Here is a 25,877-nt window from a genome sequence, read left to right on the forward strand (position 1 = left end):
AGATATCAAACAATTCATTAACTGCAGAATAACTATGTAGTCTATGTTCTTGAATACCCATACCAAAAACAGTACGTGGGAAGAACCAAAAGGAGCCTTAAATGTAGATTCTTAGAACACCGTAGTAACATCAAAATTGGTTATTTGAACGATGGAGTAATACTGTAGCTCACTTCAATAAGTTCCATAATAGAGACCTGTAACACATGTTCCCCCACCTCCAATCGCAGATAGAGTGCATGTGAGGGGAAATCTCTATATGTTACCAGGTGTGGTGCAATATACCTGTCAGGCTCATAGGAGGCCTGAGCCTCCGCTGATGGGAACCTGGGGTGCTCCTGGAACGTCTCTTCGGTCAGCGCCTCCACCTATGTGGGATTCTGCAAATATAGAATGGCCCTCACATAGGAACATCCATAAAGTAACCAGCCCACACCAAAGGTTATGGGTAAAAGGGTTTACTATAGGGATCAGTAACATAACATCATAACATAAATCACAGAGTAGTAACAGCTCTATACATAACACACAGCAACAGCTACAGTATATGCATAACACACTGCCAATACTGACAGCTTTAACACTAGCCCCTCACTGGGCTGTAACCCCACACCTTCCCCCCCCCCAACCCTGTGTCCTATTAGTCCCAATCCAACCAAGTGTGTGTGATCAGGCCTGTCACATATGAACAGCAAGGTTGGTGCACGTGTAGAAGGTGTAGATTCCTGCCCAGATGCTCCCAGCACCTGGGTATATCAATCTTCTCAAAGGATCTACCGACGCCGCGATGACTGTGCTTCGCGTGGGATGGGGTCTTGCTAGACGATCCCATCATAAAGACTAGTCTCTCAATCAGCACACAACAAACAGTGATCTGACCCTCAGACCAGATCCTCAGAAACTGCAGCAGACACCGTGTCCCTGACTGCTACACATATAATGGGGGCAGGGTCCCTACCTTAGGGCCTGTCCCTATGAGCTTACCCACTAAACCTAGTGGGAAGTGGGGCCTTCCTGGGGCCTGGGGTATTCTCTGACCTAGTACAGCAGAGCACTGCTCTCTGTACACTACCTTCCCCAATCTCTTCCTGGATCCAACTTACTCGCATGGTCTGTGCACAACAATGTATCTTTCTCCAGCAGGAGAAGCTGCAAGCCCTATTGGCTGTCTGGCTGCATGTTAACCCAAGTGATTTAGAAGGCGCTAAGACACAGTATAGTGAATACAAACAGTGACTTGTAAGGTGTATAAGAAAATTCTCAACCTTCACAGGGAAATTTGTACGAATTCCCTCATAGGCATTAGAGGATATCCAAAATGTGAAGGGAGCGATTTTCAGGAACACCCCAAAAAAGAAAAGACACAATAATAGTGCAGTAAAATCACACAATGATACCTTTATGTGTCCACATTTGATGTACATATTGTGAGTACATTTCATACGTTTTTTATCTTATAAATTTGTGCCGATTGGTCCATACTATGGTCTCTCCTTGATGTTTTTTACATGATGTTTTTTTACATGAATACAACCCTGAACAAGAGTGCACCTGAATATCTTCCAATCCTGCTTTCCTGTCCAACGCTGACTCTTCACTATCCTGTTAAACGCTGACTCTTCACTTACCTGTTGTAAGAAGGAGATCTACACGAGCCAAGATTTTATTTGCTCAATCATTGTGTGATTTTACTGCACTATTATTGTGTCTTTTCTTTTTTGGGGTGTTCCTGAAAATCGCTCCCTTCACATTTTGGATATCCTCTATCTGGCTCCATGTGACAGGGATCATAGGGCAGTCCCCAGAGGCTGATGGGTGTTGTAGTCCTTTGCAGAACTCTTTAACATTAGGGCCGCGTGCACCTGCTCTGCTGCGCCTGCACAACTCTGTAATGGCCGCCACTAGCTCTAGCTGCTCCTTCTCACATGTAATGGCCGCCGCTACTACGTAGGCTATACTGCACATGCGCGAACACGCACAATATGGCGGCGCCCTGTTACTGATGTTGCCGGGAGCCCCCGCCGATGCACTCGCCCCCGCAGCATCCCCTACCGGAGCGAGGGTGAGTGATGGAGAAAGGGGAAACCGGAGAGCCAAAGTGGACCTGGCTACAGACCCTACAGGCCTTACAGTTAAAGCAATAGTGAACAATATATAGCAACAATAGTGAGCAAATAGTGAGCTGCTGTTTGAAACGCCCGCTGAGAGAAACCAACATCTGACTCCTGTACCAGCAGTCGCGAGTGCTATCTTGTGTATTATACACTCAATGCTTATTACCCACAACCTTGATGTACACAGATTATTTATCCCCATTTTAATATATATTTGTCACTTGCATACTTCACTATTTGCGTTGTGCGCTGTTTTTTTGTCTCCACTTAAAGTTAAAGGCATAGAATTCATCCAGTATGAAGTTAGGGGTGGAAACTGGTCTAACAAACTCAGCCGTAGAGAGACATTTTAGATCCACAAGCTCCAAGCATGTCCCCTCAAGTTCTTATTGTTGAGATAGACCACTCTGCTTTTATAGAATAACCCATTTTCATCATGACATCTTTCTGTTTCTTTTAAACATTAATTTTAATTTGAGTTCAAGTGTAAACATTTTAATATTCATTTTAATATTAATATAATGTGTATCTTTTGTTTTGGATATCCTCGTATCTTCCATCTATTCCAATTATCAAGGTTCACTAAAGAACTGTGTTGCTCTTCCTTCTGCTAAAAATTATCTACCTGCCTAAATGCATTCCAGACTTCTAATGTTTGCCATTGAAAACATGTTAGAAATAGTCACTTTTAAAGCGCTTAACGTAACTTAATGCCAAGACATACTCGAAAATGAGAGGTAACTCTAAATGTAATTGCTCCACAAAAGGGTGATAAACGGTAGCAGACATCAGCTCACATTCATGTGCATGGGAGTAAAAGCCTTCTACAGTTTAGCAACAGTTTATGGATAAGGGTCTTTATTTTTTGCCTTGCTAAAATATTCTCAAAATAGACATGTTAAAAAATGGCTGCTTATTCAAACCAAAACTAACAAAATTGTGATTATAATATGTATTGTTTCAGGACCTTTAAGCAGATAGCCATTGCTTGAGGCTGCTAAGCCAGTGGCGGAAGACGAAGCTGAGAAGGAGACAATCACCCTCATCCATGCGAGGTTCCTCCTGAGGCGTTAGATGTTCCTCTTCCTGCTGTCCCTGCCACTGCTGCTGCTCGCCCACCTGCATCAGGCGCACCTTCTGTTGCCTGTGTGGCAGCTCTTTTCCATCCACTCCCGCTACAGCTCCAACTGCCCATGCCCCAGCTCCAGCTTTTCTAGAGATTCATCCACCTCATGCGCCTGCTGTTCCTCCACTCACATGTCATGCTCTGGCAATAAGAGCTGTGCCCACAGAGGATGCTGCTATTATTGCAGTTCAGCAGGAACTAATGCAGATCCAGAGAGCTGGATTTCGCAATCTGAAACTCCATCTGTGCTGCATCTCACACACCTGCAGTTCAGGGTGTTAAGCCACTTGATGCAGCAGAATGACTTGAATAGCATTGGTCAACTGACTGCTGCCGTGAATGATCTGACATGAGCTTTCCAGCAAAGGCATGAAGAGCCTGTACTTCAATGTTCACAACACCGGCAGCTTCAAGCAAGTCATTGCCCACATCAGGGTTTTCCTTGATGCTGGCCACTCCACTTCTTCCTCCATCCTCTGTGGAGTCACCAATGCCACCTCTGGAGCCGATGGTCCATGGAAGATTGAGGCATGGCAGACCTGGCACAGTGGGCCTAGTGAATTTGGCATTATGGCTCAGAAAAGAGGAGAAGATTTTCATTGTACATAGTTTTAAGTTATTTTAACTGTGTACATAGTTTGTTGTTATTTTCATTGTTAAGTTCTGCAGGTATTTTTGACACACAGTACCTCTAGAACTTAACAATAAAATCACTGTGTGTGATTAAAAGTTTTATTCCCAACTTCTGTATCTTGGTAATTATTTTTATAATATGTAGACACATTATTTTCACAGAAATTTAATACAGTCAAGATTACCTACCATATACAGTTATACAAATATCCTACATTAACTTTAATAACTAAAACCGATATTAGAGTTTATTATATGAACATAACACATTATCAGATGCATCTCTCTGTGTGTTTCAGACATTTATATGTTCCATAATATATATCTATATACCATATTTCCTCGATTCTAAGGTGTCATCGATTGCAAGATGCACCATTGATTTAATAACAATTTTCAGGAAAAAAATAAACATAAAATGGCTATTTTGCACATGTGCAGGCAATAACAACTTACAGTAAATGAAGGCACCTTCAGCCTATCATAGAGCAACCTCCTGCTCAGAACTACAGGCGGTGTTAGGGTTGGCAGCATCACGTTCTAGGAACATCATTCTGCAAAGTAGGAGACAATGTGATCCTCACATTGACTCGCATTAGCGGCCGTATTAGTACAGGAACAAGTTCTTGAACGTGCCCAGTTCCCGGGACAGCTGCTCCACCTTCTTCTGCAACCTTCCCCTGCTTCTTCCTCCCACCACCACCACCTCCTCCTTCCACCAGCTTCCCGCCCGTCCGGTACTCCAGCAGCGCCCCCTTGCCGCCTCGTTTTTTTTCAATGACATCGATTCTAAGACGCATTACGATTTCAGAAATGTTAAAATGGGAAAATAGAATCAAGGAAATATGGAATATCTTTATATGACACATGTAATGAAATGGGTAAGTTCTATAAGTACAATCATTTGGGCAACTCTAAGACCTGTTCTTTTTCTTGTAGGCTATTCCCAGAAATAATGTTATGATAATCGTGATCTGGACGGCAGGTAGGTTTTCATGTGACCTAATTATCCTAATGTTATTTCCATGCGCTAACATGAACATAGGTTTGTGGAGCTGAGTTGTTAGGCAAACGTCTCAATAGCATATGATTTACATATGAATACGCTAGTTAATGAACAAATATTTTTCTGGTTAATGCGAGGGCATCGTAACACTAATCACGTTTGTGAATATGGGTCCTTACACTTTCCTTCTCTGAATGAATTCACGTTATATCCTTCCCCTGAGTTTCCTCCTTTATACAGATGAAGCATCTTGTTCCTATCAGCCTCCATGGATGCGATGTCAGCAGTCCGTTAGCACTCTTTGAAATAAATTGTGCGGCTATGACGTACCTGTTCCGTCTGAATTTATGTAGTGGTCAGACAGAATTATTAGTCGTGTGGTTGCAGTTCAGTATGTGTCTGGCAGATGGCAAACTGAATGTCTTTGCCTATTAGGACTCAGAATGCTACTGAACAGTGCAGCTCAATGTCGAAAGCAGGTGTCTAAAAGCCAAGATAAAATGTATGTATGTATTTTTTTTGTTCAATTACCTTGTACTGTCAATATTCTATCAAATGTCGGTGTTTCAAATTTTATTAAAAACCAGTATATATTTAATATAAACTTAATTTCTGAGTGTGATACTGTATGGCACATGATGCCATCTCAGACTGTAGCTTTGAATATATGATATATTCCGCAATTGAAGTCGGGACCGATAAGAAAGAACGCTATCTGAGATCTATGAGTATACTGTATTATTGACAAATACGAATACTTCAAAAATTCACCAAACCAGAAAGGGTGGACAAATTCTATAAGACATAACTTAAATTTGAATGATTACTTTATTATAACAACTACGCATCCCGGCAAGAAAGGAGGTTGCTGGTTGCTGCACCCATCTTGGGCGGGTATGTTCAACCATGACAAATACTGTAGGAGAAAGATATCAATCGGGACCAAGAGATTGAATAAAATAATTTTCTGGTCCCTCCAATGTGCCACCACCCGCTTATCATCTCTAGCCTGAGTGTCTGCCTCAATACCAATATCATTACCAGTACTGACCAACCAACACTGAAACCCAGATGAACCTACATCCCAACTACTTGCACTAACCTGAGTACCTGCCTCAATATGATTATATGCCTCGATCTGGCTACCTGTCCCAATATTATTATCAGCAGGGACCAAAGAACTCCGCCAACAAGATGAACCTGCATCCCAACTACATGATCGTCTCGAGCATCTAAACACAGTACACTCCTGGCATCAACAGTGGATTAGGTTTATAATCAAGGTAAATATACGGTAACTTGCATTCCCAATGACATGCATACCATATGTGTGTCATAGCCCGTAAATGCATTAACGCATATGCACATTAATGCATAATGTAGTAATTGTTTAATGCTTACTGTATGTTTATTAATGTTTTGCAGGTTTAGCATCAGGACGTAGCCCAAACCGTGTTCCTGCAGGAAACCATCCATCAATACTGCCAGGTAATGTACAGCACTGTTAATCATGCATCTACTGTATAATAGCTTTATTTTCAACCAGGTTCCATAGCGACATGCAAGTGCAGAAATTCAATGATACGTATATGTGTTTCAACCAGGTTCAATAGCAACACGCATGTGCAGAAATTCAATGGTACGTATATGCATTTCAACCAGGTTCCATAGCGAGATGCATGCACAGAATGTCTATGAAATGCATATGCACTTCAACCAGTTTCCATAGCGATAAGCATGCAAAGAAATTCAATTATACGCATATACGTTTCAACCAGGTCCCATTTCACACGCTTGTGCAGAAATTCAATAATACGTACATGCAATGCAAACAGGTTCCATAGCGACGCGCATGCACAGAATTCCTATAATAGGCATATGCAATTCAACCAGTTTCCATAGCGACACGCATATGCAGAAATTCAATGATACGCATATGCGTTTCAACTAGGTCCCATAGCAACATGCATGTGCAGTACACTACTGTAAGGTATGTGCGATTATAAATATTGAATATTCTCTCTTTACAGGCCAAGACATCCAGGAGCCAGCCAGGTTGAAGAAGAAAAATAAAAGAACATTGCACATTTGGAAGAAGAGCCTTTGTATTATTTCATTATTCATTTTAACTTTGTTAGTATTAGCAAATACAACATTTCTCTCCCTAAAACAAATTTTTGGCGGTTTCAAGTTTTTATATTTTACTTTCAACGCCGCAAGAAATACGTTCGAAAAAGGACATTGAATAATAATGAATACAATTAATTGGATATGTGATGCAAATAACCTTGGGCAAGGTGCAACTTATTTAAGAATGTTTCCCAACATCCACAGGGTATACAATAGTAGCGACTCAATCAAACAGAAACATTAGCTCAAGGTATATGTGAAACAAAGTGAATAATACATACAATGTTGATAAAGACTAGATTTTCAACTCACATGCCGTGAGATAAAAATAAGTGTTAACCGCAAGTTGTAGACTCTAGATGGATCTAAAAGGTAAGTTGTGGTGTTTATAAGGAGAGAAAAATGCAGAACATAGTGCAAATGCAGCTTTATATAAAAGTAAAAAAAGGAATAAACACACAGCCAGACATAGGGCCTCATGCAGTAAGCGTTGATAAGGATTTTTTCGGCATTTTATAGCCAAAATTGGTTTTGAGATTCAGTAAGCGCCGATAAGTGCTTGATTTCGGCAGTTTTCGTAGCCGATAATTTTGTTATGGCCAGTCGGCTGCCGATAAGCCTGTTTTCGGCACTGATCGCCACTTTTTTAATTCGGCTGGATTCAAGTACCAAATCAGCTTATCGGGGCTGATCGGCACTAGGAAATTGAGATGTTATGGCCAATTTCTCCCGCCAACTAAAGTTGGCAAGTTGGAGGGGAGAACGATCGCTAAGGCTGCCGGAACGGCACTTAGAAAAAAAAACTCTTCTGTACATCAATGGAGTCAATGGAGCGGGGACGTATAACAGTATTGTACTGTTTACGTTTCATTGCTCACAATACAAAGGGGATTTGCATTACAGTGTGGGGGGCATTCCCTGCATTGTGTCACAGCTGACGTGTATTATTTGCATAACATTGTACTTGTAGATGTTTTCATCATTTGCGTGTCACATTACTCATCATGTGATGATGTGTCAAGGGAAAATCTTATACTTAACTCTTAAAGGAGAACCTCACATCATATCACACATTTTACTGAACTGAGCGACAATTATTTATATGATGTTACACATGTCACACATCTAACACATACACCGTATATTCATGTTGCTTAACATTACACAATGCTTGTAATGTGTAACGCATCTTGAAACATTCATGTACATCTTTCTTCTCATGTTTACATGTAGTTTTGGGTCCTCCCTTTTTCATGACGTCACTTATTGGACACTCAATCACATTGCATGTTTACATTGTAAACGTTGCATTACAAGCACTTCAACCTAACTTCTACACACATCTACAGTAATTCATCATTGGGACACCTTTCAAACTGATTCTATACCAACTATCCTCATGCAATAAATGTATGCATATGCACACGACAATTCATTGTTGGCAACATGTGACAATAACATGGCTAATTACACATGTTGCAGCAAACATTTTACACGCCAATCTCAGGCTCTTTGTCAAATTACATGACGGACTGTTGCGTTCAGAAGTGTTACATGCATTGCACATTAAATAATTTTTTTTTAAGCAATGTTTGTACAAAGCTTCACGTGACATCATTGGCAAATATCATGATTCCCTGCAGAATACACCGAACAAATACTTCTAACATCAAGTGCAGACAGCTTGGGACAGAACTACTTTAATATGTTAATGTAACACCTTGCATTTTACTATGTCACCTGACATCATCACATACCTATTTAAAGGACGCCCATTACCTGCTCATTCACAGCTACTCATTTCAAAATGTTGCGATTGTTTAGGAGACGGAGGAACATTCTTTTTTATGACATGCTTGCTGATCAAGAGAATGACATAGGGCAAGGGAGGGACAGACCCAGGGACAGTGACAGGGACAGGCACGCGGATACGACAGAGACAGGGAGAGGGACAGGTAGAGGGACAGGTAGAGGGACAGGAGATCAGAGGAGAAGACAGAGGAGACAACTTGTGCCTCGTCCGCGTGTGTACAGGGAGAGAACCCTGTTAGATGGGATGAGTGAGGAGGAGATAGTAAGTCGCTATCGTTTGAGTTCAGCAGCAATCTTATCTCTTTATGAGGAGATAAGGGGAGATTTAGATTTTGTGACAGCCAGAGGTCGTGCAGTCCCTGGGCTTGTTAAAATGCTGTGCTCATTACATTATCTTGCTTCCGCGTCATTCCAGACAACTGTGGGCATAGTGGGCGAGGTCTCGCAATCTACATTCTCGCGGGCCTTTACCCAGTTTCTCTATGCACTCAATAGACGCGCTAGGAATTATATTCATTTTCCTACAGAGGCGACAATGTGGCTGGAAGTCAGGACTGGCTTTTATAATATAGCAGGGATACCATGTGTGCTGGGTGCAATCGATTGCACACATGTTGCTTTGATTGCACCTAGTCAGAGTGAACATGTTTACCGCAATCGTAAGCACTACCATTCACTCAATGTACAGGTGGTATGTGATGCCACAATGAGGATAATGCATGTGGTACCCAAATTCCCTGGTTCCAGTCACGATTCCTCTATCCTGAGGAACTCTTCAGTCTTCCATGCGTTCGAAGAGGGACATTTTGAACATGGTTGGCTGCTGGGTGAGTACAGATTTAGATGTTCTAACACAAAACACATTTTTCTTTAGGAATGTTGGCATTGTAGAATCTTATCACTAATGTAAGCTTATGTGTCCTCCATTCATTATAGGTGACTCGGGATACGGAATTAGGCCGTGGCTCTTGACTCCGGTGCTAAACCCTCAAACTGAAGCAGAGGAGAGGTACAATGCAGCCCATATCTCTACAAGATCTGTTATAGAGAGGACATTTGGCCTACTCAAGACCAGATTTAGGTGTCTGGACAGAACTGGTGGGGCTCTTCTATACAAGCCTCAAAAAGTGTCTGATATTATCCTTGCCTGTTGCATTTTGCACAATGTTGCACTCAGGCACAATGTACAATCAGACCTAGCTGAGCCTTTGGTAGACGAGCATCCAACCCATGTAGCTGCTGAAAATGAAAAAACAGCCAGTGGTGGCCAGACACGCCAGAATCTCATCAATTCATTTTTTTCTTGTAAGTTTAAATATATATGTTCCTAGTACTACTTTTATAGATTAATTATGTTATATTAACAATAATGTTTCTTTATATAACCTTCTGTTAGGACACAGATGAATATGGGTTGCACACCTTTCTTTTCTCTGCTGTGTGCACAAAGGGATGTGGCAGCGGTATGTTATTGTTGCACAGGTTATATAATCCCTCTTCAATTGTACATTAGTTGTGTGTATATGAATACAACTGGGGTAACAAAGCAGTAATATTTTAGCATTGTGTTGTTCCTTATGCTAACACAATACACATAGTATGGCCATAGTCATTCATTCTTGCAGTATGCTTACATACAATGTTATTGGTGCAGTGTAACATGTACATCCATATGATGTGTACACCAGGCTGCTTTACATTTTGAATGTCATTAAATATACATGGTGTTGCACATGTAACACCAAATACACACTTTGCTGTGTTGCTTACGGTACTGAAGATGGCATGTCAATGTTTGCAATTTATATATTGTTCCTTTGCATTATAGGTATATCTCCAGTATGACTGATCATGGTATGTATATTTGCTGACATCTGGCATAAGATGTGCCTACCTCAATATTCGTAGAATTATTTGAACTAAAAACCCAACATATTGGTTCAAAGACAAATGTTACATATATGTACTTTCTGTATCATGTACATGCATTTAGCTACTATTGAGGTTTCATGTGCATTGTATTAGAAAATGATTACTCCCATTTCATCACATTTAATGTATGTTCCCTTATAAATTCCATTAATGTAATATAGAGGTGTTTGGAGAGAAGGGGATAACTGTACTTATTTGTTTACTTACGGGAGCTCATTAATCACGGATGCAATTGACTGATCATAACACTCCATGCATGAATGCCTGTAATCACAACAATGCGTGGTACATCTTATATTTAGCAATGTAGGTGATTATTAATGCTATAAAATAATTGTCAACATTAATTAAAATGTGTCACATGTGTATGTAGAAGTCACACGTGTGTTGATGTGACCTACATGTAACAAGTGTCAAAGTGTAAACAAAACCACTATTGTGTCAATAATTTTAATGTAATTTTGCATTTCTAATTTCCCACAATGACAATGTTGGTAATATATTTGGAATGTCATTGACGTCACTTCATCATTATCATGATGATAATTATCAAGTATTCTCAAAATATAAGCGTCAATCACGTGCACATTAGCATAGGCACACTTTTTAAGACAACTGTTTGTGTCTGTATCAATTTGTGTATGATCCATGTATAACACCGACAAATTATAACAGCAGGTTTATTATGGTAGCTTATATCATCATATTGACTGTACTATGTATGTGTTGAACGTTTAATAAACACAGTAAACTATAGTTAGTTTGGTCCATGAAATATACACATAAACGTACTTCATTACATGATGTTGATGTAATATTCAGAACATCATGCATTGTAAGGGACCACAACATCTTGCCAATAACATTATTTGCTACAGTCCCAAACCATTTTATCAACATATCCATGTAACAAGAGATTTTTAACAAGAAATGGCTAGTTCGTTGTAAGTGTCCTTTACATTGGGAGAAGGAGTGGCTCAGTGAGTAAAGACACACACTGGAACTGAGAGTTTGAAGCAGGGGAGTCTGGTTCAATTCCCGGTGTCGGCTCCTTGTGACCTTGGTCAAGTCACTTTTTCTCCCTGTGCCTCAGGCGGCAAAAAATAAATTGTAAGCTCCACGGGCCAGGGACCTCAGCCTGAAAATTGTGTCTGTAAAGCGCTACGTACAACTAGCAGCGCTATACAAGAACATGCTCATATTATTATTATAATTATTATTATTGTTACATAGTTTCGACAGTCATACGTTCCATTACACAATATAATACACTAATGTGTTAGCAGAGTGGGAATGGTTGTTATATATAAAACACACCATGGCATAAAATGTTAGTAGTAATTAAAGAACACTCAAGAAAATTTCTAGCTGCCCTCTTTTGCAACATCATTATGTTAATTAAGTGCTTATGCAATATAGGCATAAGGGTATCACATTTTTAATTCTTTGTTAATAAGCCCTGTAAGCAATATAAAATTAGTTCCATATGTAGTATAGTAGTCGGTGGCTCCTCCTCACAATCATCTCATATAAAGGTAGACTGTTCTGAAATCATACATTGATCCGATTGTATGTTCCCCGACATCTCTGAAATACAGCAAACACATGATGGTCAAAGATGGCACCTTACTATATATGTATCCGTGACAACGCGTTACACAGCTCTATATGATTGTGTACATACACACGTCAGTCACTTATATGTTAGAACTACAAGTGTACATCATTATGTAATCGAGAATTAAATTAGTAGCAGCCATAACTATGTATATGAAGTTAACGTTGCCTGTATATTGAAAAATGTGCGCGCACATCTTAGTGTGCGCACGCACTTCACGCTTGGGTCGACTAACTGTTAGCGCATGCGCAAAGCAATGCGTACGTTGTGCGTTCAATACATGTTGAAAATAGCATTAACCATTAAATATTTATTTCAAATACAATGAAGGCGAAAGTACATTACTTCTAAACGAGTACATCTGTATTCTTTTTAAACAGACGTGTGTGGACAGAAAGCACGGCCGATAACACAATGCGCAAATGCAATACGTGTGACGTCATGTTAAGGCAGCGTGAAGCGCACGCAAACACTCCTCCCACTGAATTAACATTCGGCTAACGCCCAGTGTACGCCCACAAACACTGAGGCGCACGTATGACACATTGCAGTTACCGTAACTATAACAAAACAACACAGCCAATAGGCTTTGACGGGCGCACGTCGCTTGGGGGTGGGACTTACATCCGTAATCCTTTTTAAGGACGCCTTGGCACATGACAAGGGTCCCACGTCATACGTGGTCGACCCGGTTTGTTTTTTGTTGATGTTGCATGATAACAAAAGAGGTGTGTGTTACAGTTATGGTAACATGTTTATAATATGTTTAAAGGGATAGGAAAGTACAGATATTTATTCCGTGAGCAATGTGTACTACTCTTTCAGGTTCTACTATATTGTAATAGGAAGCAATGTGTTTGTGATCGCTACATGTTATGCAGTCTGCAATGTTACGCTGTATCCACGCATTTAAAGTCAAAATGGTGGTTACAAAAAAAAAAATTTAACGCTGAGTCAACGCATAACGATTTTATATTTACCATTCTTGTAGAAGTAACACTTCGTCTGCCTGCAACTGGTCGCTCCAGAAAACCAAGGCATTTGCATCCACGGTTGACCCAAACGCTGAATCCTGTATGACACACATCTCCTCCATGAAGCGCTCATAGGAATCGCCACTGCTTTCTTCAAACAATTGGTCCGGAGGTAGGTTCATTTCTTCGGGTACCCATTCGAATGCGTTTGTAGCAAAAACGCTTTGTACAAAATCATAGTAGTTATGTTCTTGTCGAATGTGTGTTTCAGCAATGGCGGGTGCATATATTGCAGCAGGTATGGATTCACACGGAACAGTAGTAGCGGTTCCATTGCTATTGGCATTAGGAATAAATATGCCATTTAGCACAATATGTGTGCCGTCTTCCACGGTGAATTGTTTTTCCTTAGCAATCTTCCAAAAACCATACCTTTCTTGTAGCTTATCCTGCACACGTTCAAAACAGTCATTAGTTGATAAAGTGAATCTTACTGAGGATTTTAAATTTCGCGCACGCCCAGGTTCTTGGTAATAAGGATACTTTGCTCTAATCAAATCATAGATTTGTCCCACGTTGGCTTTCTGGTCGGGACTTGACACAATCGCTTCTGCAATCATCAATTTGTACCCCTTGTGTGGATGCATATTTGACCATAAATCATCAGCCATTGCAGAGTATCAGAAATGATATGTGCAGTTCTATGTTCTTTGCTCATAATAATGAAATGGTTCAAATGCTAACTATTTTGTATCTTTCCTTTTCAAGGTCACACAATGTTTCAACTTGTACTCCTTGTTTCAAGCACCAATTGGAGGTCTAGAAATAATTGGTTTCACATTTGTGGTTTCTGATAGCCATTTGACTGACCAACATGTAGCAACTTTAATCTACTTTCTCAAAACATTTCTAGACTTTTAATTAAGAAACATTGTGGGTTGAGGAAAAAAACATTGACCACTTTATGAAAATAGTGCTTACACAGCCATATAATGAAATACACACACACCTGCAAAATAATTTTTTTTTTTCACCCATAAATGTCTGTGTCTAATTGAAAGTCTGGTTAACTCCCTTTCTGCATCAGAGTTTAAGTACATGTGTATATGTAGATATATATATCTCTCTCATAAATATATATATCTATATATATATATATATATATATATATATATATATAATGTCTGTAAAACCAAATTTTTAATGTGTGTGTATATTACAATATTTAAGGGTTTATGTAAAGAGGGATTTTTATATTGGTGTGATTTATTTAAAGGTTTAAATAATAGAGCCTTAAAATGTTTTATGGTCTATTGCATTGACCTGTCTGGTAAATGTGATTTACCATCAAACAAGGGTTTTTTTTAATTTAGAAGGCCTGTAGTGTTACAACCAATAATATCTCTGTAATACAGGTGTACACAGAACATATTGATGGCAGTAAGTAGGCCTTGTATGAAACCTATTTAAATGGTGATAAACATGAGTGAATTAAGTAATAAACATTTGTTTTAGGCCAATACTGTTATAGGCTCACAGTTAGTATAGTTCACAAACATTAGGCCTGTATTATTAAAATACTGTGTTTTCACAAGGAAGCATGAAGTGTATGTTTTGTGAAAATACATCTATACCAGTTTAGATAGTACAAATCACATATATATATATATATATATATATATATATATATATATATATATATATATATATATATATATATATATACACACACACACTGTGTGTACATATATCCATACATACTACATATATATTAGTATACATTCACAGATATGTTCTTGAAACAAGAACACATAAATGATTAAAGGACAACATTTCAATGGGCAAGCAAGGTGAAGGTAAGTAATGTTTTACACTTAATCCTGCTGTACACGGACAAGAAAGATGTTTGCAGTTAAATAGATATGTGTTTTTAATTGCATGTGAATAATATTAACATGCAATGATTACATCAAGTAACACACCCAAATAAAATGTTTTGCAGGTAAGTCAATGGCAGCTTCTCTAAACATAGCAACTGGCTCCTGGTGGACCATTACTGAACAGATGATTAATACATCAATATTAATAACACTATTCATTAATTAGGACTGTTAACATTTCCAAAACTTCACGTGTACAAGAACATACTTGAAAATTTGGAAACAACAGGTCCTCAGCATACATACAATATTCATTAGATAATCTGAAGTCAACAAAACAAGGCCAAAGACATATTTAGTGAATTATAACATTTATTTATTTTTTCCTTTTGAGAGCGAGTAACAGGCCTGCTTGTTGTCTCTTGGATTTTCCTTTTTCGTTTACCAACAACTTTAGGCACAACAGAGCCACTTTGAGTGGCCTCTGGCACTTCACGGGCAGGGCTTGTGGCCAGTGACTGTTCACCGACAGGCCTTGTGGGCAGTGACTCACCGACAGGGCTTGTGGGCAGTGACTCACCGACAGGTCTTGTGGGCAGTGACTCACCGACAGGGCTTGTGGGCAGTGACTGTTCACGGACAGGGCTTGTGGGCAGTGACTGTTCATGGACAGGGCTTGTGGGTAGTGACTGTTCACGGACAGGGCTTGTGGGTAGTGACTGTTCACGGACAGGGCTTGTGGGCAGTGACTGTTCACGGACAGGGCTTGTGGGTAGTGACTGTTCACGGACAGGGCTTGTGGGTAGTGGCTGTTCACGGACAGGGCTTGTGGGCAGTGACTGTTCACGGACAGGGCTTGTGGCCAGTGACTCACCGACAGGGCTTGTGCCCACTGACACATGTGAGCAAGTTGGTAGACACTGCACAAGTGATGGTTGGTCTGTTTCATGTGTGTCTTTTTTTGTTTGTGTCCAAAAACTGGTCAGTAGTAACTGCTTGTGCTTCTTTGATTTTGCCGCCTCCTTTGTAGGTGTCCGCTCCAGAATTTCTACAGCTGGCAGCGGTAGGATGTTGTCAGGAACATGCACAGAACTTTCTGCTACTTGACCGGTAACATCCCGACCTGGGGAATGAACATCAGACGCATGGGGTGAAAAATGAGCACCATGTAAAGATCCTTCCTGTGATGTGTTGAAGTTGAAATGTGGTACAGTAGTCATACTCAAGTAATTTGCTTGGGTTTGCTGAACAACTAATGCTTCGAATGAGGTGTTGATTTTTTGCAACTGTTTAGGCACTTCAATGAAGACTCTGTGGAGATGTGCCAATTGTGCTATCGTTTCTTCCTGCAGTGAAATCATCCTTTCCAGCACTGTCATCAGATCAGAATGGCGACGATTTTCTGCTTCCACAATTTTTCCCTCAGAAGCTACTATTGCATCGTATGTGTTAGTTGATGGACGATTTGGCGGTAAAACTGTTTCAATTGGAACCTCTTCATGTTCACTTGATTGTATTTCTGTGTCTATGGCGGCATCATCATCATCTTCATCATCATGTTCTACAAATAAATGTACACATTATTAAATGGCATGTTAATCTCTGCTGTTTTACTATGTAATTATACTGTTTCATAAGTAACACCTAACATGTTTCCATACGTTTCATAACCTCACATTAAAATCTACCTTGACTTACGAATAATGTTTGGACTCAGTATGAAATATGAATGAATGAACACTTGCTCTAAACTCAGAACTCCTACATGATAGTTAACATTACTAACACAATACATGTTGCCTTACACTTCATTTTCACTGACACTAAGTAATCCTATTTAAAGAACATGTGCAAAACAAATAATGAACATGACAACATAACATATAGAAGTGCACATATTATATGGCCACCAACTGATACACTCACCTTCTAGGTGTGTTGAGCTGCATGACCCAGGTGAAGACACTTGTTCCGTCTCAGGTGACACATGTCCTCCAGGGGCAACTATATATAACAATAACATTAGTTGTACATTTACATGTGTAAATATTGAACAAACAGTTATTGTATGTTCTGTATTTATGAGTACCTAACAGCATCAGTTCCTTAACCGAAAATGTGTGTGTGAAAGTGAACATAAATAGTTGTAATAACAATGTACATGCCTGTGTACTTAGAACTTTTGAGTTCCCTAACATAAAACATACTATGTTTCTGCAGTAATGCGTGAGGATAAATTGATTTAATTTGTACATAAAAATCATATGTTGTGTAGTCATATCAGTATCATAATGTACATAACTATCATGAGATGAACATTCACAATGGTTATCATGAAGGTGGTCATATTGCAATAAGTTTTGTTTTTGGTACAGGATATGTGTGGTACATTAATAGAAGATGTGGCACACCTGAATGTGGCTGTCACTCAACAAGACAACACATGCAGTGTGTGATAATGTGTCGTTGATAGTAGTTCAACTATAGATATGAGTTAACTAATGTGTGACGTACGGTTTGATACCTAATGACTTGTTGGGGCATTTAGTAGCTAGAGTTAAGCTTTCAAATGAGTGTGATTAACTTCAGTTGTGCTAGTCAGGTTGTAAGAACGGTATTCCCTTCCCCAAAAACCCTAATCAGCCAGACCTTTCAATTACTTCAAACAGGTGAAAATGGTGTGAACTAAGTTGACCCTAAGATGACCCTGTAATTTGTGTGTGTGCTGAACCTCACCCCCTCTGTTGACGTGTATGCTGTGATGACATATTCATTGCAGCTGCTTTAACACAATGGTAGAGGAGCTAAATAGTCGTCTGCAGTGTTTAAGTTATGAACACAATGACATAACATATGCTACGTGTGCCTCATTATGCTGTCTGTATATGACATACAGCAAAAATGGACCTTTTCATAAACAACTATACATGTGTTAGTGTAAGTGATGTTTGTAGGCCGTTGCATGCAATATATTTGATGCATGCTTAGAATAGGCAGTAATGTCGTGTTTGTAGGAGTAAAATAAATAAAATACACAATAATATTATACATATTTATGTTCTGTACCTGTAGCTAGTAATAATTTGTCATTAGCATGTGTTACACATGTGTACTACCCTGTTGTTCCCCATCCTCGCCCACCATCAATTGCTTCCACTGCAGCAATGCATTTTGGGAATTCACATGAAATGACCACGCAATGGCACGTGCTATATTAGTTACTGCTTTTAGTAGGACTACAACATATATGTATATTTTGAGATATATATATATACAGAATCAGACATATACATATATAGATGCAGGTATGCTTATATTGTGAAGACAGTATAAAAAACAGCGGAAATATGCAAAATAACTGTAAGCAACGACACGCCTAGTACAGTAATATTTCTCACCTGGTGGAAATTGTGAGGGATAAATTCCAATATCACGGTCACCGGCCAAGCCCTCCACGACGACGGGAAGTAATTTTCCCCGAAGCAGCTCCTCCAATGGAGTTAATATCAGACGTTGTGGTGTCGGGCCACCTCCAGTGCCAGAAGCATGCACGCGTTGGTCTTGTATTTTCTTTTTCAATTTTGACCGAATATCGTCAAATCTTTTGCGACAATTCACCTTGTCCCTGACACGATTCCCACACGCATTGACACCAATTAGTATTGTGTCCCACATTTCTTTTTTGCTTGATGAACTTGTCCGCGCTTGAAATAGAAACAAAATATATGACGTTAATTCCTCATAATATAAGCACCAGTTTCCTACACTGCTAGCTGTTCCAAGAGATAGCAAACATGCTGTTTTAGGTGTAATATATGAAGCACATGAGCATTCACTACTAAACCTAGACATGTAAGCAAGATTGCATTCATATTGTAAGCAGTTATGGCAAATTGAACGCCTGTGTTTAGTTGTCCTTGTAACGCATGATAAAAAGCTGTGTTTCCACAATAATTAACATAGACAGATATTCTGTACCCATATTTGCATATGAACAAAACTCACATGACCTAGGATCACATGTATTTGAAGAATAAATGGAAAGGTACACTTACCTACTAAATGTCCATAGAGACTGTCATAGTGCTCCAGAATCCCAGTGACAAGAGCCGTATTTTCCTGGTCATTGAAGCGAGGATTACGTGGCTTCTCCACACGTTTCTTCCGAGCAGGTTTAGGCTCAGAGCTTGGCTGGTGCTGACTGGACTCTCCTTGTTCCAATGGAAGAGACTCCAAAAGCTGGTCACCAGCAAGCACGCCACCACCAGACCCCCCATCAGCAACTGAGCCACCAGCAGCACTCCCAGCAACAGCACTCGCACTCCTAGCACCAGCACTCCCACTCCCAGCAACAGCACTCGCACTCCTAGCACCAGCACTCCCACTCCCAGCAACAGCACTTGCACTCCTAGCACCAGCACTCCCACTCCCAGCACCAGCACTCCCACTCCCAGCAACAGCACTCTCACTCCCAGCAACAGCACTCACACTCCCAGCAACAACACTCGCAGCAACAGCACTCGCACTCCCAGCAACAGCACTCGCACTCCTAGCAACATCACTCCCCTGAACTGTACGTTCACTCTGACGCGTACTCGCACGAGTAGCACTACCACTCCCACCAGCATCACTCTTCCCACGCTTTGCGGGCATACTTACAGCACTCACAAAAAACAGAAAACAAATGTACAGCCAATCACACTAAACACTCCCACATATAAAACAAGACAAAGATGTAAACAAAACAACAAAGGACAAAGCTCTCCCAATACACAAGTCTCTCAGTCAATATGCAAATATTAAATCGCCCAGCTCTGTGCGTCTCTCTCTCTCTCACTCCCAACAACACAGAGAATGATTACCAGTACACGTTGCCTTTAAATATGGCGCGCTATCCAATACATGCTGGCTTCGCCTGATTCAGCAAGATTTTTGATTGGCCAACCTAACAGCACCCCGCCACGCACGCCGATACACCTGTGTGTGATCGGCAAATCATCGTGAGAGTGGGCGGATTTGTTATCGGTTTCATTTTGAAGACATTCGGCACTTACTGCATACGGAGAGGGAAAATCGCCAATAACATGACTAATCGGTAAGCTTGCCGATTTCACATCATCGACGCTTACGGCATGAGGCCCATAGAGTGGGTCCCACACCAAAAAACTGATTTAAAAATATATTCTTTTATTCATCCATATTTAAGTCTCCTTGATAAAGTACCACCAGGTACGAAACACGCAGAAGGGTACTTACCTCCGTTTTTTTAAATATGGATGAATAAAAGAATATATTTTTAAATCAGTTTTTTGGTGTGGGACCCACTCTATTTCTGGCTGTGCGTTGGAGTGTTTTTTTCTTTGGATTTCCCTTCATTCTCCTGGTTGCACGCCTATCAAGATTCACAGGACTGGGGCAATACTAATTGTGAGTACGTTATTCCTTATTTACCTGAGGACTCTCCCAATGAGGCTTTAGGTCTGATTTTTTTAATCTCAGCCTTTAACCTTCAGGGACAGAGATATCCTTTTATTTGGTACATGAAATGCTATGATTACGATCACATATCTCACCAGCCCCAGTACTATCCTCTGCATCTTCTTAAAGGACATATCATTTATCAAGATTGGATTTAAATGTTGGAGCGCATATCACTAATCTACTTTATATAAAAGTAGACAGAGCAGTGAAAGAACAAAAACGCATGCTCCCAAACAAAAAACAAATGTGTGTCTAAGGGTATGTCGACCGGAGGCTCCACTCCTCAGCACTGATCTCCCGCAGCTCACATTTGATTTTGCAGCAGCTGATGACATCACTAATGGAGGCAGGGATGGTCACCTTTCCGTAGTAATACAGTGAAGAAAGCGGAGGTATTATGGTAGTCTGGTTAACCTTATACGTCACCCATATTGTATTATTCAATTATGAAAGTGTGTTTTTTCACACATATGCTACTAAAATATAGTAAAACATGGTGGATAAGTCACATTCACTTACCAACTATTGTGCCTAATCATCAGTTATTTGTGAAATTAGTGATATAAAGATAAGATACACTTTTTTAATTAATAGCCTGTACACAAACATCACCTAGAATAATATAATTTGGAGAACTGTAAACATGAAAACTGTAGAAAAAGGGACATAAAACGGACTTCTGAGTGAGGCTTATTGTTCCTGCAAAGAGTAGTCTGGAAATTACTGATTACTTATTACCAACACCTGTTCCACTAGCTGCATCGAGGCCTTTATATGGTTCTCCCTGCAAACAAGCTTGCTGTCTCTTTATGTTTGCTGTTGCTCATTACCAGACGCTACAGTATTTCGGACCTTTAGTTTGTTGCTCCTCTGTTTCCCTTGACCCTGACTTGTTCCTTATCATCACTTTATGCTTGCTGCCTGCCTCTGAGCTCGGCCTACTCCTGATGATCGCTTCCTGCTTGCTGCCTGCCTCTGAACTCGGCCTATCTCCTGATCATCGCTTCCTGCTTGCTGCCTGTCTCTGAGCTCTGCTTGTCTCCTAATCATCACTTCCTGCTTGCTGCCTGTCTCTGAGCTTGGCCTATCTCCTGATCATCGCTTCCTGCTTGCTGCCTGTCTCTGAACTCGGCCTATCTCCTGATCATCGCTTCCTGCTTGCTGCCTGTCTCTGAGCTCTGCTTGTCTCCTGATCATCACTTCCTGCTTGCTGCCTGTCTCTGAGCTCGGCCTATCTCCTGATCATCGCTTCCTGCTTGCTGCGTGTCTCTGAGCACTGCTTGTCTCCTATTCATCGCTTCATACCTGCTAGCGCTTTCACACAAATGAACACTAGCCTTTCAGCCTTTCCCCGTGACAGATACATACACTGTACTTATACATTTTTCATTATGCACTGATTACATTGGAAAAGTCAAATCCCATGTCTACCCGCAAAACAAAGTATATGCATCTGTTGAAAATATTGAACATTACCAACCATTGCTTTAATTATGTTTACATGGAAAATAAAGTATTGAAGTCAGCATTATTGAACATCTGCTTATAATTTTAGATAGAGCATAATAGTTCTTTCTTTTCTCTACAATGAAATGCACTTGAAATGGCCATAGGTCAACTTAATCTTTTATTTAGCACTCACATGATCCCTAATATCAGGAGCCAGTAAAATTCTGTATTGGAGAGTGATGCCTGGCTCTAGAAATTATGCTTCCTTTTTGCAGGCATTGTTTTCAACACTAAATTTAACTTTAAAAAAGCTACATAATTAAAACCAGACCATGAAGCTCTCTAGATGTCTGCCAATAAAAAATGTAAAAAAACAAAAGATAACAGTTAATCTGAATATCCTTTACAGTAGTTTCACACTAGAAACAACTTAGTAAACTGTGAAGACATAATGCAAGCACCTTAAAAGATCCCATATATATATATATATAAATATTTACATCGTAGATGAGGTTGAAAAAAGACATACGTCCGTCATGATAAACCTATGCTAAATTTAGACAACAGATACAGTACTTTATCCTATATCTATCCTTACTTATAGATCAAGAGGAAGGCAAACAAAAAAACCCCAACGTAATAATCATCCAATGATATCTCATAAGGGAAAAAATACATTCTTTCCTGACTCCAAGAATTGGTAATCGGATTACTCCCTGGATCCACATTCTTCCTATGTTTACCTATTTGGTATATCCCTGTATACCTTTCCCTTCTAAAAAGTCCAACCTTTTTTTGAACAAATCCATTGTATCTGCCATCACAGTCTCCATGTGCAATGAATTCCACATTTAACGGCCCTTTTGATAAAGAATCCTTTCATTTGTTGCTGGTGAAATCTCCTATCCTCCAACCTTAAGGGATGCCCCTGTGTCCTTTGTACTGCCCTTGGATGAATAGTTCTTTTGAAAGCTTCCTGTTCTGTCCCCGAATATATTTGTATATAGTTATCTTATCATATCCCCTCTTAGACGCCTCTTTTCTAATGTAAATAAATCTAATTTAGCTAGCCTCTCCTAGTAAGTTAGATTGTCCATCCCCTTTATTCATTTGGTGGCTCTTCTCTGCACTCTCTCTAGATCCATAATGGCTTTTCTAAGGAGTGGCGCCCAAATTTGTACTCCATATTCAAGGTGTGGTCTTACTAATGCTTTGTAAAGGGGCATAATTATGTTTACTCACCTTCCATACATTGCCAGTTTAATGCAAGATAAGATCTTGTTTGCCTTTGCAGCTACTGCATGACTTTGGGCACTCTTGCTAAGCCTGCTGTCTACAAGCACTCCTAAATCCTTCTCCATCAAAGATTTCCCCAATTTATCCCCATTTAATTTGTAAATTGCCTGTTTATTCTTTCTTCCCAAATGCATAACCTCATATTTATCTGTATTAAACCTCATCTGCCATTAACCTGCCCAAATTTCCAGTCTCTCCAAGTCCTTCTGGAGAGAAATTACATCCTGCTCTGATTCTACTACCTTACACAATTTAGTATCATCAGCAAAGATGAGACTTTGCTCTTGATGCCAACCTCAAGGTCATTAATAAACAAGTCAAAAAGCAGCAGTCCCAGTACCGATCCCTGAGGTAATCCACTCATGACCCTTGCCCAACCTGAAAAAGTTCCAATTATGACAACCCTCTGTTGTTTGCCCTTCAACCAGTATTCAAAACAGGTGCATATATTTGGACGAGGTCCAATTTGCTTTATTTTGTACACCAACCTCTTGTGTGGAATCGTATCAAAAGCCTTTGCAAAATCTAAGTACACCCCATCAACTGCATTACCCTGGATTGGTTCGAGAGTAAGCTGTTCAACGGGAGTCGGTGAGTGGGTCAAGTAATGGTAAGTGAACTAAAGAAATGTATTTTATTTAACTTGTTAATTTTTTTAAAAGCTTTTTTAACATGTGTATTTATTTATTTTTGATATATCATTTCTTGCCACTGTATGTATGTATGTATGTATGTATGTATGTATGTATGTATGTATGTATGTATGTACAGTATGTCTAGATCGATATTTACATACAGGGTAAGAAATGATGTTGTTTTAAAAGCTTGATTTGCTGTGTTTTAAATTAATTTGGCTATGCTGCTATGCATAAATGTGTGTATAATGTATTGTAAAATTAGATAAATGTAATTGTTGCTATTGTATGGTGTACTTTAGGTCAGGGTGAGGCTTGCTTTTGTATATTGTATTCTTGTTGGGACTTATATTTTTTCACAGGATAACTTGTCCTGTTCAACGCTTGAATTACTTAATTGTTTAATTGTTAGGGATGGAATGTAAATGCTTTAGGGATGTAATTAATGAATGCTTATTGATTTACAGTATGTTTACTGGATTGGTTTAAATAGTATATTTGTTTGGATGTATTGGTATTTTGTTTGGAATATGTTATTGTTAACATTCATTTGCAGAATGTATATGGTGCATAGATTGTATGCATCATATATACAATGTAAATGCAATGTTTTGATTGTCATTTGAGGTTTTTGATTGGTATTTGAGGATTTTGATTGGAAGATCAGATTGGATTATTAAAGGTAAGGGATTTTATTGTAGTGTGTCTGTATGGAGAAGTGTTATTTGTAGTACAGCATGTTTTTGATAACCCTTCTACATTTATTTGTATATTGGTTCATCATGTGTGTGTATATATATATATATAGTTGCATGATGAAGCCACTGTACAAATGAATGGGTGAAGCGTGGGTATCGGGCAAATGTGGCTTAACCCTTTAATTACCTTTGCGGTTATTATCCGATAAGGTGTTTAAGGGGTTAATTGATATCTTAATGTAATTGCAATGTATTGGCTTTGTATTGGCTATGTATTTAGTGGGCAACGAAAGACAAGGATGTTGCTGGCGACAGGGGCATCTTATTAATGAGGTCAGTAGTACTTTATTTATTTTAATATGCTAGTTAATGGTTTAATAATGGGCAAATAATCTATTATCCCTATCTGGATAAGAGGTAAGGTGGTCCGCGGATCACAGCACCTTCAGCAGCCAACGCATGGATGTCTAAAAAAACTTTATTGATCGCTAGCACAAAACATCAGGCAACCACTCTAACGCGTTTCGTCCAGGCTATGGACTTTTTCAAGGAGGTGGAAGCCGCTGCAGAATTCCCTGCACCAACAGGGACGGCTTTTTCGTGAGTACCGAATAACTCCTCACCTCCACGCGGTATTTCAGGGAGACTATTGAGGCGGTTGGTGCCGGGTGGTGATTTTCTTGGGGGCGCCCTTCAGGGAGGTGTCCCCCTGTACCTCTATCCGGCTTACCATTGCCCAACTCCCTGTTATCTATACCGGAGGTTTGATTATTTTAATACTCATAGCTGGGTCTTTCTTCAATCAAGTTGCCATAGTGTGTGCACTACCTGTTAGCAGCCTCGGTATCCTGGGTTCATCCCAATTTTTTTAGTTCCCTATCTGGATAATAGTTATTTTGCACATTATTGTACTGTAGGTGTTGGGGGGGGGGGGGGGTATATGTATTGAATGTATAGGCCAGGTTTATTTTTTTTAAATTCAGGGTTGGTTTCTTGGTTCTGCGTGAGACCTCTGGAGACCTCACGGGTATCAGGCTGGTGGTTCCACGGGTGACACCTGCAGGGATAAAGCAGTGGCCTCACATCTGTGGGG

Source organism: Ascaphus truei, chromosome 4 (genome assembly GCF_040206685.1).
Source record: "Ascaphus truei isolate aAscTru1 chromosome 4, aAscTru1.hap1, whole genome shotgun sequence".
Lineage (NCBI taxonomy): Eukaryota > Metazoa > Chordata > Amphibia > Anura > Ascaphidae > Ascaphus > Ascaphus truei.